Source organism: Diabrotica virgifera, chromosome 8 (assembly GCF_917563875.1).
Source record: "Diabrotica virgifera virgifera chromosome 8, PGI_DIABVI_V3a".
In the NCBI taxonomy this organism is placed as follows: domain Eukaryota; kingdom Metazoa; phylum Arthropoda; class Insecta; order Coleoptera; family Chrysomelidae; genus Diabrotica; species Diabrotica virgifera.
The window spans coordinates 50,060,074-50,077,044 of record NC_065450.1 but is presented as its reverse complement, the minus strand read 5'-3'; the positions used below and the strand labels follow the sequence as shown (position 1 = coordinate 50,077,044).

The following is a 16,971-nucleotide window of genomic DNA, read 5'->3' as shown; positions in this document are numbered from 1 at the left end:
TTATATTTTTATTTGTTAATGCGTGTTAGACAGCAGGCCTTCAGTTCTATTTTCAAATACCTACTTTAACTTTAAACAATAAAGTTTATCTTAATTTACATGATCTTTTATGCTTAGTACCTATACAATTAAAATAAATATACATTATTTCTTTTATACCAAAAAAAATATATTAATAAGATTTAAAAACTTTTTGCACGACCACATATTGAAATATGTTAAAGAAAAATAAACAACTGGATGTAGGTACGAGATAATTTCATTCTTTTAATTAAAGCATATTATTCAAATATTAATTATTTAAACAAATAATTTATACACGAGTCATGGATTTCTTAAAATTTGACAATGATAACTTTATAACATATTTTTATAAAATTTATTTACACTAAAATTTCATATTATATTTTCATCTAATACAATAATCTTCATTGAGCTTTGAAAAAATATATTTATTTTATATCGTTAAAAATACAGGCCATACGCCTTAATCAAATTGTGGAGCAAATAATCAAAATACGTCATAATCACGAATTACAAATTGTGGAACAATGCTTAAAATACGTCATAATCACGAATCATATGCATACGTATTTATGGCAATAAGGAAACTGTTTGGAAAAGATTTTGTGGCCTAATTTTTCAAATATTATTTATCACGTCTAAAACATACCGAAAAACAATTAGGTACATCTTTTGTTTATAATGACATGACATACGTAAGTAAATTTTTTTACGTAATCACGTAAGCAAAATTTGTTTTTGACTATAAAGAATTGACATATTTTTTAAATCTCTTAAAAAATTTAAGAACAATTAAGGTGTTCCAGAAGATAATATAACACCTGAAGAAGAGGAAGAAACAGGAAATGAAGATGAATCCAACATAGACACAGAACTAGAAATCACAAAGAAGAAATAAGGAATAACATACGTAAATTAAAAAAAAAAACAGAAGAGCCCCAGGACCCGATGAAATAGCAAATGAACTCCTAAAATACGGAGGAGAAACTTTAATCGAAAACATGATATTCTCTTTTCCAGAAATAATATGTAGACATCGTATACCAGACCAGTGGAGGGCGAATATAACAATACCAATACACAAGAGAGGAAACAATAAAGACCCTACCAACTACCGTACCATCACCTTGCTGAGCACACCTCTTAAACTTTTAACAAAAATACTTGCCAAAAAAATAAATAAAGAATACACAATTAATGAGGAACAACAAGATTTTCGGAAAAATAGGTCCACAATAGAAGCCATATTCATAGCCAGACAAATTGCTGAGAAAGCACTGGAATATAATAAACCTGCATTTATATGCTTTGTATGTAGATCTGATATACAGGGTGTTTGGTAGAGAATGGGCCATAGCTTAACCTCAGGTTCCTGAGGTTAAAATAGGCCGATTTAAGCTTACTTACCCTAGTACAAAGTTTATAATAATCGAGATACAGGGTGTCAAAATTAATTTTTTTTTTATTTATTATTGAATATTTCCTGAAAGGTATGAGATAACAACATGAAATTTGGTATTTGGGGGTTTTTTGGGCCGAGAAAACTAAATTCCCTACCAAAAATCATGTATTGCCCAGAGGGCGCCACATACGCCTTTCAGCACTCATTTATTACGTTCAAATTTTTTATCCCTCACTCTGTATAATTTTGATATTAAAATTTTTATTCTCCTATTAGTTTCACTAATAAATGACAATGGTGAAAGATTAATTCAAATATGCGAAAACCATCAGCTAAAAATAACAAACGGGTTTTTTAAACACAAGGAGATACACAAATATACATGGATTCAGGTAACCAGAAATTTAAAATCGATCATAGATTATGTGATTACAAAACAAAATACAAGATTACAAGTAATGGATACAAGAGTATATATAGGAGTATCACGTGATTCGGATTACTTTATGGTAAAGTCCGAAATAGTTTTTCCGTTTAGATCCAAGAAAACAAAAGAACCACCTGAAGCCACAGAAATTTTTAACACAACAAATTACAACCTGGACAGCTTACAACATGAAAGTACGAGACCACTATATCAACGAAGACTAAATGAAAAATTAGAAGATGTAATCCAAAATGTATCCGTGCAAGAAGTGTACTAAAATATAATAGAGAGTATACAAACAGCCGCAAAAGAAGCGCTTGTTTAAAATCCGAACGCCACAGTAAAAAGCTATGGTGGACCGAAGACATACAAAAGTACTAAACATCCAGTAGACAAAGACAAATATTTGGACCTACGCAGAACAAAAAGAAGAGCAGTAACAGCAGCAAAAAAAGAAATGTGGGATAGGAAATGTCAAGAGATCAACACTTACATAGGCGGAAGGAAGTGTTCAGAGACATGGAAATTTTAAACAAAATAAAGAATAAATTTTTAAATTGAAAACTTATTGGTACACTTTCCTGGTGACACCTCCAAGACTTCTACAATTTGCAAGTCAAATGGATGCTGCAGTGAAGATGAGGGAAGGAATTCTACACTATGCAATTCACATCCCCCGTCTGCAGCTGGTAAAGTTCCGTTGGATTCCTTCCCTCTCGTCTTCACTGCAGCATCCATTTGACTTGCAAATTGTAGAAGTCTTGGAGGTGTCACCAGGAAAGTGTACCAATAAGTTTTCAATTTAAAAATCTTTTAGTAATATTTTTAATATTTTCAATATTAATAATTTACTATTAGGATTGAAAAGTACTTCGTCGTTCGTCAACTACTTCGTATTATTTAATTGTTAATTATGCATGTCCATCCGAATTTTTTGCCGGTGCGACGCGCACTATGTATTTCCTAAAATCTCCTATTTTCCTCCGAAAAATATATTTTTTTGGTTATTCGGGACATTCTAAATAAAATACGTTTCTTGTCATTTTTCTCAAAGTTAATAGTTTTAAAGTTATAAGCGATTTAAAGCGCATTTTCGGATTTTAAATCGCTTATAACATTAAAACTATTAACTTTTGAGAAAAATGACAAGAAACCTATTCTATTTAGAATTTCCCGAAAATCTAAAAAATATATTTTTCGGGGGAAAATAGGAGATTTTTGGAAAAAGTACGCGCCGCACCGGCAAAAAAATCGGATGGACACGCATAATTAACAATTAAATAGCATCGGTGTAAATTGAAGTTAGACCCGATAAGTCTGCAGAATCTGGAAAATGAATATTTAAACTACAATTCAAGTACTTGGCAACCTCAAAAATACTAATTTAAATATGAGTTTTTAAGCCTTGAAAATGCGCATTTTCGCATTTTTTAGATTTTAAATCGCCTATAACTCGAAAACTATCAACTTCTGAGAAAAATCATAAGATACCTTTATTGTTTATAATGGCCCAAAAAACCTAAAAAAATGTTCTTCATGTCAAAAAAGGTGATATTTTGTATTTGTTTAAAAATATTGTTGAAACAATTTCTGCCCAAGAATTCCGCCCGGCACCCTTCAGATTTGTTTAAAGGGGACATTTTTGAATAGGAATCCAGAAAGAAACCAAATCAGAAATTTTTTCAGACGGGAGCGGTATCACCACATGGACTACAAGTTGATAAAAATAGAAACAAAGTAAAACTATGGTTACCACGTTACGACTATTGCTGGTAAATTACTGGTCTTTGAAAACTAATTAATTCAAAATTCATTCAAATTTTTTGCATATAAAGAATAATTTAGCCGGCCATTAAACGTTGAAGGCACCACGGTTTTATAGATAATAACGCTTTCGGTCAACGTATATCCCTCGGGCGAAAGGACCTCGGTATACACACCATTGACCTCAAGTGTTATTATCCTTATAATACCCTTGGTAGCTTAGTATAGTCGGTTCGCTAAACTCAGACGCAACTGGCTAGATATTTTAGTCGGTAATTTTTTTGTTTTTTATCAATTTTGCAAAAATTGGCAAAATTACTAACTAATTAGTAATTATTAACTATTTAGTAATTATTTTTTGCCAATTTTACTAAAATTGTCAAAATTACCGACTAAAATATCTAGCCAGTTGCGTCTGAGTTTAGCGAACAGACTATAACTATAATACAACTATAAAAACAACAAATACAGCTGATCTATAATAATCTATCAACTTTCTATGTTTATATTGGTTTCTACACATTTTCTGACCTTCTAGACGTCACTAGACATAACAGTAAACAATGCAACAAATAAAGGGTCCAGGAATGTATTACCTAAATGCACCCATGTGTCCAGTAGCATGGCGGTTACTGTATAGTTTGTAGTTTTAAGTTTAGAAAAAATAGTTTCGTTAATGTCTTATTTTCGTAAAATATTTTTAATAATTCATTTATTAATGCTATATAACTACTGGACTAACGAATACGCTTTAGAGATACAAATTTTCGTTAGTATACCTGTCTAGTGAGTAACCAAATCAAAATTTAAGTATATAGACTCACATATAAACATTCCTACCGAGGAATAGTTTTTGTAAAGTAGCTTTTTATATTTGTTGGTACGAGTAGGTGCTGGTCTTTAATATACCTTTTTAACATTCAATTACCACAGACAGTCGTGTCCTTATCACCTAAATTGCAAGTTTTGATAGGGTACACAACATATAAATTTTTGTTCGCGATGTTCTCGGTTTTTACTACTAGTAGTTCATGTCTTAATACTGTAAAACATATATGAAACGTGGAAAGAAGAAATTTTATTATACATAGTGTTCAGTGATTTTTAGTCCGCTTGTTTATTTATATTTTAGATACCAGACCATATTTGTGTCTTAAGTTTTATTCGCGTTCTTTAAATTTGGTGATATTGGATTAAAAGACTGAATTTGGTAAGTAAAAGTCCTTATACCATTTTTTTAAACGAAAACTAAAAATTAGTAAATAAATAATTTTATACTATATTTTTTCCTATACGTGTTACAAATTGGTTTTTCTTGATAAATATTTTTTAGTATTTTTAAAAAAAATTATTCTATTTTGTAGTCAGTAGGTTTTGATTTATTTTTCGAAGACACATATACATATATCACTTCGATTTAACAGAAACCATACAATAAATCATAAACTTTAGGTCTCTTTTCACATCACGTACCAACTTTTTTGTTGAATTTAGAAGTACAATAGTCAAAATAAGAAACCAAATATACAAATCCAAAACTTGTAAATTTCCTTTTTTCTAATAATCTTTAAAAGGAAAGGCGTAAAATGTCTCCTGTCAAAATTTTTAATGTGTTTTAAATGTATTCATTTTTTTTCGAATGATGAGAAAACTAATAAATATTTTTGAAACATTTAAACTCAGAATGAATGATTACTTTATTACTGAAGGCCGAAAGTCCCTGAAAACTTCTATAATGTTAATTTTAATAAGTTACAGGGGTGAAAATAAAAGAGAAAATTCAGTGCGATTTTTAATTTCAAATATCTCATTCAAAGTAAACTTTTTATTTATTCTAAGGGACTTTCGGCCCTCGGTAATAACGTAATCTTTCATTCTGCGTTTAAATTTTTCAAAAATATTTATTAGTTTTCCCAGGATTCGAAAAAAATAAATACATTTAAAACACATTGAAAATTTTTACAGGCGACATTTTGCGCCTTTCCCCTTAAAATCATTAAATAGTAAAAGTAAAGTAAAATACAGTAAAAATCAGTATTATCATTATTCTGCTTTTATAACCCTATGTGGATTCTAGCCTTCTTTCTAGGTCTCCTAGAACGTAAACCTTGGTCTAGGTTTTTCTAGCTAGGTCATTCTGCTCCATCTGCATTACATGCTCAACCTGACGTCCTACCTTAATGTATTTTACGCTATCTGGTTCCTGGTATATCCTGTAAAGTTCAAAGTTGTATCGTCTTCTCCACACTCCATTGTCATTCAATTCGACATGGATTCGGCTAGCACTTTTGTTTCAAACAATCCTAACATGGTTTCAGTACTTTTTGTTAGAGTCCAGGTTTTTGAACCATACGTTAGGACTTAGGACTGGGTGTATTATTTCTTCTCCAAAACTCTCTGTCTCTGGTCAATTATTTTAACTCATGCATAGGTCTTTTGTATATTCCGGTAATTTGGACCTTCCATGTTGTCGAAGATCTCGTAATCTTCGGTCTTCTTTCTACCTTTCCTTAGATAATAAGAATTTTCGTGTTTTCTGTGTCTGCTCTCATAACATGTCCAAAATAATTTTACATGTTTTGAGATATCCAATTTTTGGAGATAGGGTTTTCTGGATAGACGTTTGCAAAGAAGTATATTGAGGCCAACATAGCACCTGTTGGACGTGCCATTTTTGCTGTAGTGCCGTCTGCTATAGTGCTGCTGCCATCTTTGCGGTAGTGTTATTTTTAGTGTTAACGAGCACTCCCAGATTCCTAGCACCAAAATTCGTTAACTGCTCCGATGACGTATTTTTTTTTTGTTCTGATTCGGGCCTTGGTTTATAATCTTTAGCCACAACGTAATTTTTTATAACGAGTGTCCATAGAATATTACTTGCATGTTATTTTCATGTATTTTTTTGTTGGTGTTTGTATATTAAACCCATTTTTGTAGCTGATTCTTTTAGTGCTACATACGCCTCTCCTAGAGCGTTTTTCGTTCTCCCAACAATATTGGTATCATAAGGAAAGGCAAGGATTTGCATTGATTTGTTATACAAACTTATATTGGACCGTTGGTTGTGATTTGTGACATACGTATTACTTTTTCCAGAGCCAGATTGAACAGTATATAGGAGAGAGGGTCTCCTGTTCCTATCGATCCTATGATATACTGTTCCTATGGAGCAATGGTGTGTTTGTAAAATATATTTTTACTTTGTTGGTAGGAGCTGGTCTTTAATATACTTTTTTTAACATTCAATTACCACAGACAGTCGTGTCCGTATCACCTAAATTGCAAGTTTTGATAGGGTACACGTACACAACATATAATTATTATTTGTTCGCGATGTTCTCGGTTTTTATAGACCAGGGCATTTAGCATTAAAAACACCCGAATAAATAATTTTTTAAATACAGCACCTAGAGACTTGCAGTTTTTTGTATTATGTTCAGGATGACGCCAGGAAAAAAGTCTACTATTCAAAAATGGGTGGAAATGCATAATTCCACTGTAAAGTGCATAAAATGCATCCAAAATTGCATAAATATAAAAATAAAGTCCAGATCAGTATACTAAGGAACAAAATTTATTGTTTGGGGGTTTTTGGGGCCACTGAATACGATTACGCCATCAGAACTGACCTCCGGATCACCTGGTGCCCAAGGTCACGGCAAGAGACGTCATCTTCTGGAGTTTCGATGGTTTTCGGCATTAAATCGATGCAAATGGATTACTCGCGGGTTTAAGGGGTCCCTAAATACAAATATGCCATCAGAATTGACCTCCTCAGTACCTGGTGCCCAGGGTCGTTACTAAGGCACATCATCTTCTGGAGTTTCGAGGGATTTCGGCACTAAATTGATGCAATTGGACTATTCGGGGGGTTTTTGAGGTGGTTAAACACGAATATGCCATCAGAACAGACCTCTGGATAACCTGGCGCCCAAGGCCACTGCAAGAGACGTCATCTTCTGGGGTTTGAGGGATTTCGGTATCAAATTGATGCAAACGGATTACTTACGGGTTTTTGAGGTCGCTAAACACGAATATGTCATCAGAATTGGCCTCCGGGGTACCTGGTGCCCAGGGTCGCTAATAAGTCACGTCATCTTCTGGGGTTTCGAGGGTTTTCGGCATTTAATTGATGCAAATGGATTACTCACGGGTTTTTGGTGTCGCTAAACACGAATATGTCATCAGAATTGACCTTCGTAGTACCTGGTGCTCAGGGTCGCTACAAAGGCACGTCATCTTCTGGAGTTTGGAGGGATTTTGGCACTAAATTGGTGTAACTGGACTACTCGGGGGGATTTTGAGGTGGTTAAACACGAAGATGCCATCATGACAAACCTTTGCACCGTAATCCGTTTGCATCAATTTAATACCGAAAGCCCTAGAAACTCCAGAAGATGACGTCCCTTGCAGTGACCTTGGGCAGCAGGTGATCCAGTGGTCTATTCTGATGGGATATTCGTGTTTAACGACTTAAAAACCCCCCGAGTAATCCACTTTTATCAATTTAATGCCGAAATTTCTGAAACTCCAGAACAGGACGACCCTTGCTGTGAGCTTGGGCTCCAGGTGCACAGGGAGTCGGTTTCGATAGCATATTTGTGTTTAGTGACCTCAAGATCCCGTAAGTAATCCGTTTACATCAATTTGATACCGAAAGCCCTCGAAACTCTAGAAGATGACGTGCCTTTGTAGCGATCCTGGGCACCAGGTACTACGAAGGTCAATTCTGATGACATATTCGTGTTTAGCGACACTAAAAACCCGTGAGTAATCCATTTGCATCAATTAAATGCCGAAAACTCTCGAAACCCCAGAAGATGACGTGACTTATTAGCGACCCTGGGCACCAGGTAACCCGGAGGCCAATTCTGATGGCATATTCGTGTTTAGCGACCTCAAAAACCCGTAAGTAAGTCGTTTGCATCAATTTGATACCGAAATCTCTCGAAACTCCAAAAGATGACGTATCTTGCAGTGACTTTGGGCACCAGGTGATCCAGAAGTCTCTTCTGATGGCATATTCGTATTCGTGTTTAACCACCTCAAAAATCCCCCGAATAGTCCAGTTGCATCAATTAAGTGCCGAATTCCCTCGAAACTCCAGAAGATGATGTGCCTTAGTAACGACCCTGGGCACCAGGTACTGCGGAGGTCAATTCTGATGGCATATTCGTATTTAGGGACCCCTAAAACTCGCGAGTAATCCGTTTGCATTGATTTAATGCCGAACACCATCGAAACTCCAGAAGATGACGTCTCTTGCCGTGACCTTGGGCACCAGGTGATCCGGAGGTCAGTTCTGATGGCGTAATCGTATTCAGTGACCCCAAAAACCCCCATAATAATAAATTTTGTTCCGTAGTATACTGATTTTCACTTTATTTTTATATTTATGCAATTTTGGATGCATTTTATGCACTTTACAGTGCAGTTATGCATTTCCACCCATTTTTGAATAGTAGACTTTTTTCCTGACGTCATCCTGAACATAATGCAAAAAACTGCAAGTCTCTAGGTGCTGTATTTAAAAAATTTTTATTTTGTGCTCAATGCCCTGGTCTATTACTGCTAGTTCATGTCTTAAAACTGCAAAACATATTTATATGAAACGTGGAAAGAAAAAACTTTATTATCCGTAGTGATCTGTGATTTTTAGTCCGCTTGTTTATTTATATGTTAGATAAAAGACCATAATTATTATTATTTTTGTCTTAAGTTTTATTCGCGTTCTATAAATTTGGTGATATTGGATTTAAAGACTGCATTTAGTAAGTAAAAGTGACATATACAAATTTTTAAACAAAAACTAAAAATTCTATATTTTCCTTTCTAGGTCTGGATCCCGCGTATGAAAAAAAAGTTGATTAATAGCAAGCTGAAAATTTGTTAATAGCTTAAGGGTGTCTAGTCGGATAAACTTTGATATAAGGGAACACTGGAACACTGGCAGTTTTAATTGTGGAACAGGTTAAAAATTTGGAACGGTCAGACCACGAAAACGGCACATTTATTTTGTCTGACAGAACAGACTTAAACTCACCGAACCGAGATTAAACTCTCATGCAAAAATCAGACTGCTATTTATCACCCGTCATAATTCCTGTCATTTGACATTCTACATTTTCCACTCATTAAAATGTCCATTTGGTGATAAAAAGCAGTCTGATTTTTGCATGAGAGTTTAATCTCTGTTCGGAGAGTTTAAGTCTGTTCTGTCGGACAAAATACATGTGCCGTTTTCGTGGTCTGACCGTTTGTCCAACTAGACACACTGAAACTATTAACAAATTTTTAGCTTGCTATTAATCTACTTTTTTTTCATACGCGGGATCCAGACCTATTCCTTTATACTTGTTAAAAATTTGTTTTTTCAAAAGTCTTTGTTAATAAATATCTTTTCGCACCTGCACTTCGCGCGGATTCATGATAATAAACAAATTACCTGAAAATGGTAAACTTCTTTTAGAAATTTTTAACGATTTGTAGTTAAAACAAAAGTATTCAGATAGTTTTAATAGTTATTTATGATAAAAGTGTTAAAAGTACACGTTTAAGGCACGCATGTGAAAGTTTGCAGAATGAGCGATAGCGAGTTCTGCAATTCACATGAGTGCCTTAAAAATGTACTTTTTAACACGCATATCATACATTATTTTTTCTACAAACGTAATTACAGGACAATATCTACAAAAACTTTTACTTGAACTTGACTGACATTCCATTTTTATATTTTTTTGACATTACATCAAAATTTCCTGCTGTGAGCTCGTACGTAGAGGGGATATTTACAAAGTCGCGAGCGCCAGTAGTGACAAGTATGTAAACGTTTACTGGAAATTTTGACATATATGTCAAAGTGATTAATTTAAAATTAAAATTAAAAACATTAATTATAAAAAATATTAGTTGGTCAAAGTTGTGGTATATATTTTTACCTTAAATATACTTACGTTTTAAATACTGAATTTAAGTTTTTTTAATGTTCCGTAATATATAATTATAAATTAATCTTAGCGCCATCTACACGATAATTGTGAAAGTATCCAAACTAAGAAATTCATATTTTATCAATAGAACGTCAAAATGATTAGCAAAATCTTAAAAAAATCGATTACAATTTAATTACTTTTTTGCGTTGTAAATATTAAGCGATAACAATTAATTAATAAATTTAAAAATTACCGGTGAAAGTTGAATTAGTAACCGCTAGGAGCGACACCAGCGAAGCTCAGACCGTATACGGTCAATACGAACTGCAGTGCCTTAAAAATATTTTAAAGCACTAGTGCCTTAAAGTAGCATTTTTAACGCTCGTATGGAGTGCTAAAAATTGCATTTTTAACACGGTTATAGAAAAAAATATAATAGTGAAACATAGGGTTTTCTACATGGTTCTATTTTATGACGTTTTTATCAATTATTACTAGAAATAATATTTAATTATTAAGAAATATAATTTTATTCAAAAAATTTTAAATAAACAAAATAGGTCTGGATGCGTATGAAAAAAAAGTTGATTACTAGCAAGCCGAAAATTTGTTAATAGCTTAAGGGTGTCTAGTCGGATAAACTTTGGTATATGGGATCACTGGAACAGGGGCAGTTTTAATTGTGGAACAGGTTAAAAATTTGGAACGGTCAGACCACGAAAACGGCACATTTATTTTGTCCGACAGAATAAACTTAAACTCTCCAAACAGAGATTAAACTCTCATGCAAAAATCAGACTGCTATTTATCACCTGTCATAATTCCTGTCATTTGACATATTCTACATGTTCCACTCATTAAACCGCCCATTTCGTGATAAATAGCAGTCTGATTTTTGCATGAGAGTGTAATCTGTGTTCGGAGAGTTTAAGTCTGTTCTGTCGGACAAAATACATGTGCCGTTTTCGTGGTCTGACCGTTCCAAATTTTTAACCTGTTCCACAATTAAAACTTCCCCTGTTCCAGTGTTCCCATATATCAAAGTTTGTCCGACTAGACAAACTTAAGCTATTAACAAATTTTCAGCTTGCTATTAATCAACTTTTTTTTCATACGCAGGATCCAGACCTAAAACAACTTCCACATTTATTACACATTTTAACTTTCTTGCTGTGTGATGGACACACAATATTATAATTCAGAGAAATAAGGGAAAAAAATATCCTGTTGGTGACACAACCCCTCCAGGCCGAAACCAAATTTTTTGAGTAGTATGGACATCTATAATAATAACCTATATGTTTCCTGCAGCCGATTTTTATGATATACATAGTTATAAACAAATGAAGATTAAAAAATTGTAAATTTTCACTTTTTTTCGTCTATTACCAAAAAGTTAAGCATTTTAAACAAATTTGAGAGTAAGAAACTCATAAATCGTATAAAAAACTTCAGTATGGCCTTCGCTGAAAATGTCTATCCTTATTGGCAGGGCCCCCGTAACCGGGCGTGCAACGCGTGCGGCGCACGCGGGCGTAACCCCAAAGGGGCGCCAAACCGAAGGTTTGGTAAATAAGAAATATTTATTTTAACCCATAAGTACTAACATCTTAAATCAAATGACGTAAACACTAACTAACCGCCTGACAGACGGGTTTAGCATTTTAGTGGTAATTTTTGTTTTTGTTAAATATTTTAATGCAAAAAAATATCTCGATGACTTACTGAAAGTATTGATTATCTAAAAGACACAGTAATTAATCTAGTTTTTCTGTATTTATTAAAATAAAAAACATTATAACAAGAATGAAAGAATTGTTTGTGTACCTTTTTACTCCCGAAAAAATGTGTGATAAAAATTAAACAAATAAAAGGATCCTAATAAAAATTTATAATTGAGTTAAACAAAGAGTAATAAAAATTGAAAATAAAAAAAATTTTAAAAAAAGGTTAAAACAAAAAAACTGACAGGTACTATAGTTAGTACAGTGTAGCAATGGTAGTCAGTGGCAACATTTTCATCACAAATTGATTCCACTTCGCTTATGTCGTCTTCTACATCATCAAACTATTTAAAAGAGTTTTCTCAGGGTCTTTATTCCCTTACTTGTTGTTTTTTGACGAACTGGGGAACATTATGTGTAATGAAGAACTGTGCACAAACACTAACACCCCGTCTGTTAGAAGGAAATCACATTTTGAGCCTAAATATCTTTCGAATAACAACCTGCCACAAATTGCCGAATTTAATACTACTAAAGAACAACCCAACTTGAAAAGTCATAAACGGGTGACTAAATCCTATCAAATTTTTTCAATTTTATATGAGATATATGTAAAAAAGTATGAGTTTCGATCAAAAGTAAAATGCCTTTCTAGATCACAATATATTTCAATTAGAAGGATGTAATTGCATATAGAGACATAGTTTTTAATGCTGAACAACTTTTCATAACAACTTTTCAATATTGTGAAAACTAAACGTACTTTGCTCTTGACCGAAATTCATATTTTTTGACATACCTCGTATAAGATTCATAAAATTTGATATTTGATGGTTGCATTATGAGTTCTAGACAATGCAGAACTTTTTATGAAGAATAACTTTTTCTCGTAAAATTAATAATAAAACAGTTTCCCATAATATAGTTCCTAGTTATGTAGACACCCTGTATAAAATTTGTTTGAAAACTTTGAAATGACAAAATATTATTGTTTATTTACTTAAATGTATATTCTTAATTTAATATGCAGGGTGCTTCATTAATGTTGCAAAAAATTTAAGGGGAAAGCGCAAAATGTCGCCTGTCAAAATTTTCAATGTGTTTTAAATGCATTCATTTTTTTTTAATCCTGAGAAAACTAATAAGTATTTTTAAAAAAATTAAACGCAGAATGAAAGATAACGTTATTGCCGAGGGCCGACAGTCCCTTAAAATAAATAAAAAAATTGTTTTGAATTAAATATTTGCAATTATTAAAAATCACACTAAATTTGCTCTTTTATTTTCACCCCTATAGCTTACTAAAATAAACATTATAGAAGTTTTCAGGGACTTTCGGCCTCAGTAATAATGTAGTATTTCATTCTGGGTTTAAATTTTTCAAAAATATTTATTAGTTTTATACAGGGTGAGTGGGGAGAAACGCACCAAACTTTAAGACTGTATAATATAAGTAAAAATAATCAAAAATAACTCATATGTTGTTATTCGATTTTCATTTGTTTCCGAGATACGGGGTGTTAAAATTATTCTTACAAACTGACGATTTATTTATTGCTCTAAAACCAGTTGAGGTATCGAAATGAAATTTGGTGGGTTTTAAGACATAGTTATTGCGCATGTTTTGACATACATTTAAGAATTTTGTATTCACCATTGGCGCGCGTACGGGTAATAGTCTGAAATTTTTTAAAGATAAAAATGGTACGCCACTGAAATATTTCAAATTAAAAATCTTGAATTCCTCGTTCAATTTGTGACAAAAAATCTATCTTCCCTTTTTTTTCATGCGAGGCTTCGTTTTCATGCAAAAAATAAAATATCTTAACGCTTACAAAGTTTTCGACGAAGTTTCTACATATATTGAACATGTAGAAACTGACTTATTTCGAATACTTTGTAAGCGTTAAGATATTTTTTTTTTGTATGAAAATGAAGCGTCGTATGAAAACATGAAGATAGATTGTTTGTCAGAAATTGAACAGAGAATTCAAAAATAAATTTTTAATTTGAAATATCTCAGTGGCGTACTATTTTTTTCGTTTCAAAAATTTTAGACTATTACCCGTACGCGCGCCAATGGTGAATATAAAATTCTTAATTGTGTGTCAAAACATGTGCACCAACTATGTCTTAAAACACACCAAATTTCATTTGCACATCTTAACCGGTTTTAGAGCAATAAATAAATCGTCAGTTTGTAATTAAAATTTTAACACCCCGTATCTCGGAAACAAATGAAAATCGAATAACAACGTATGAGTTATTTTTTGTTATTATTTTATTTATTTATTTTTTATGATTTTACGAATATTATACAGTCTTAAAGTTTGGTGCGTTCCTCCCCATTCACACTGTATAGTAGATTTAAAGGGCGCTAAAATATATCCCGCACGCGGGCGCCAATCAGCCTTGCGGGGGCCCTGCTTATTGGTTGCTTAGAAAATTGCAAAAAATCATAAATTTTGAGTTTTTATAAATATTCATAACTTATGTAAAAATTAACTTAGTTCTTATTACACGGAACGCTGAGACTTCTGGTGCTTAAATCATACCCTAAATTTCAAAGCAATTGGTAAAATAGTTTAAAAGTTATTTAATTTGATTTTCCTAAACTCTATTTTTTTGCAACACAAGTCAGAAAATTATGAAGTTACAGTAATACTTTGGATAGTTTATGAAAGAAGAATATTTAGACTATTAATTTAATTAAAAAAATGACAAAACATAATCCTAAATATTGCAAAATTATTTTGCAAAGAACATGTAAATTAAAAAAGGGGGGCTAACTTCGTCCCTAATTGTCCTAGGTCAATTGATTTTCTTTCTAAATATGTATAAACATTCAGTCTTTCTAAATATGACAAAATAATTTTTCTGCGGGTAACGGTTAAGAAGTTATTCTAATTGTTTACAAGTAAGCAAAAAATTGACATGTTTTTGCAAAATAATTTTACACTGTTTAAAATTACTTTTTCTCATTTTTTTTTAATTAAGTTAATAGAATAAATGTTCTTCTTTCATAAACTGTCCGAAGTATTACTGTAACCTCATCATTTTCTGACTTGAAAGTGTTGCAAAAAAATGAATTTGGGATAAACAAATTAAATAACTTTTAAACTATTTTACCAATTGCTTTGAAATTTAGGGTATGCTTTAAGCACTAGAAGTCTCGGCATTCCGTGTAATAAGAAGGTTCTAAGTTAATTTTTACATAAGTTATGAATATTTATAAAAACTCAAAATGTATGAATTATTATGCAATTTTCTAAGCAACCAATAAGGATAGACATATTCAGCGAACGCCATATTGAAGTTTTTTATACAATTTATGAGTTTCTTACTCTCAAATTTGTTTAAAATGCTTAACGTTTTGGTTATAGACGAAAAAAGCGAAAATTTACCGTTTTTTGATCTTCATTTGTTTATAACTATGTATATCATCAAAATCGGCTGTAGGAAACATATACGCTCTGAGCTTCGCTGGTGGCGCTCCTAGCGGATTACTGGAATTATCTTTCACCGGTAATTTTTAAATTTATTATTTAATTGTTATCGCTTAACATTTACAACGCAAAAAATTAATCAAATTTTACTCGATTTTTTTAAGATTTTGCTAATCATTTTGACGTTCTATTGATAAAATATGAATTTCTTACTTCGGATACTTTCACAATTATCGTGTAGATGGCGCTAAGATTTTTAGATTAAATTATAATTACATATTACGGAACATTAAAAAAACTTAAATTCAGTATTTAAAACGTCAGTATATTTAAGGTAAAAATATATACCACAGCTTTGACCAACTAATATTTTTTATAATTAATGTTTTTAATTTTAATTTTACATTAATCACTTTGACATTTATGTTAAATTTCCGGTAAACGTTTACAGACTTGCCACTACTGGCGCTCGAGAATTTGTAAATATCCCCTCTACGTACGAGCTCACAGCGGATAGATTATTAATATTGATGTTCATACTACTCAAAAAATTTGGTTTCTTTGCCTTGGGCAATAATTATGACACCTTCCTTTTCTTTTTGGTTGTGGTAAAGTCGATTCTTCCACGGCTTCTTCTACGTTGTAATGATCTTCCAGCTCTTTAAATATCTGGTTAATACTTTCTTTTGTTTTGTTGGTTAGAAGAGATAATATTGTTGGATAGCTTACTCTTCTTTTTCAGTGTGACTCTAAAAGCTTTTTGCCTAACTCTAACAAAAACTTCCTTCTTTTGTCAGATTATTGACATTTTCATTCAGCTGAGAGGTTGAGATGATCTCACATTACGAAAGCATTTACTGCTGAAAAGTCAATAATGTTCATAAACAAAGTAGCTGGCTACCTTTTGGATTGTCTATTGCAGGTTTATTCGGCAATTAACCTGTCGACTGTATCTACAAAACCCTTTGTGGCATTATAATATGTGTTATTATGCACGTTTTATTCTTTCTGCATGTAATTCCAAAGAAGTGAAAAAATTATCTATGGTAATTGCCGGACCAGAGCCCAAAATAGAAACCAAATTTAAAACTACTCTTCTTCCTTGCTCGCGTTCCGGAGTATTTCCTTGTTTCCCCAAATACACTTGTGAATTCTTACAATAATCGGTACAACATCTGGGATAATGATCTGCATCAGATCTTAATTCCATATTTTGCTGGTTTGTTTTTAATGTAGACTCTAAACAACATCT

At 32.4% G+C, this 16,971-nt stretch overlaps 1 protein-coding gene across 1 annotated transcript in view; it reads left to right on the top strand.

Annotated features, from left to right (window-relative positions):
* The first annotated feature begins 4,584 nt into the window (after nucleotides 1–4,584).
* LOC126889985 (UNC93-like protein) overlaps nucleotides 4,585–16,971 on the top strand; it is a 398,517-nt gene continuing 386,130 nt past the window's right edge. The window contains exon 1 of the mRNA XM_050658779.1: nucleotides 4,585–4,827. The gene's annotated coding sequence lies outside the window, so the exon portion shown is untranslated. The remainder of the gene's footprint in view (nucleotides 4,828–16,971) is intronic.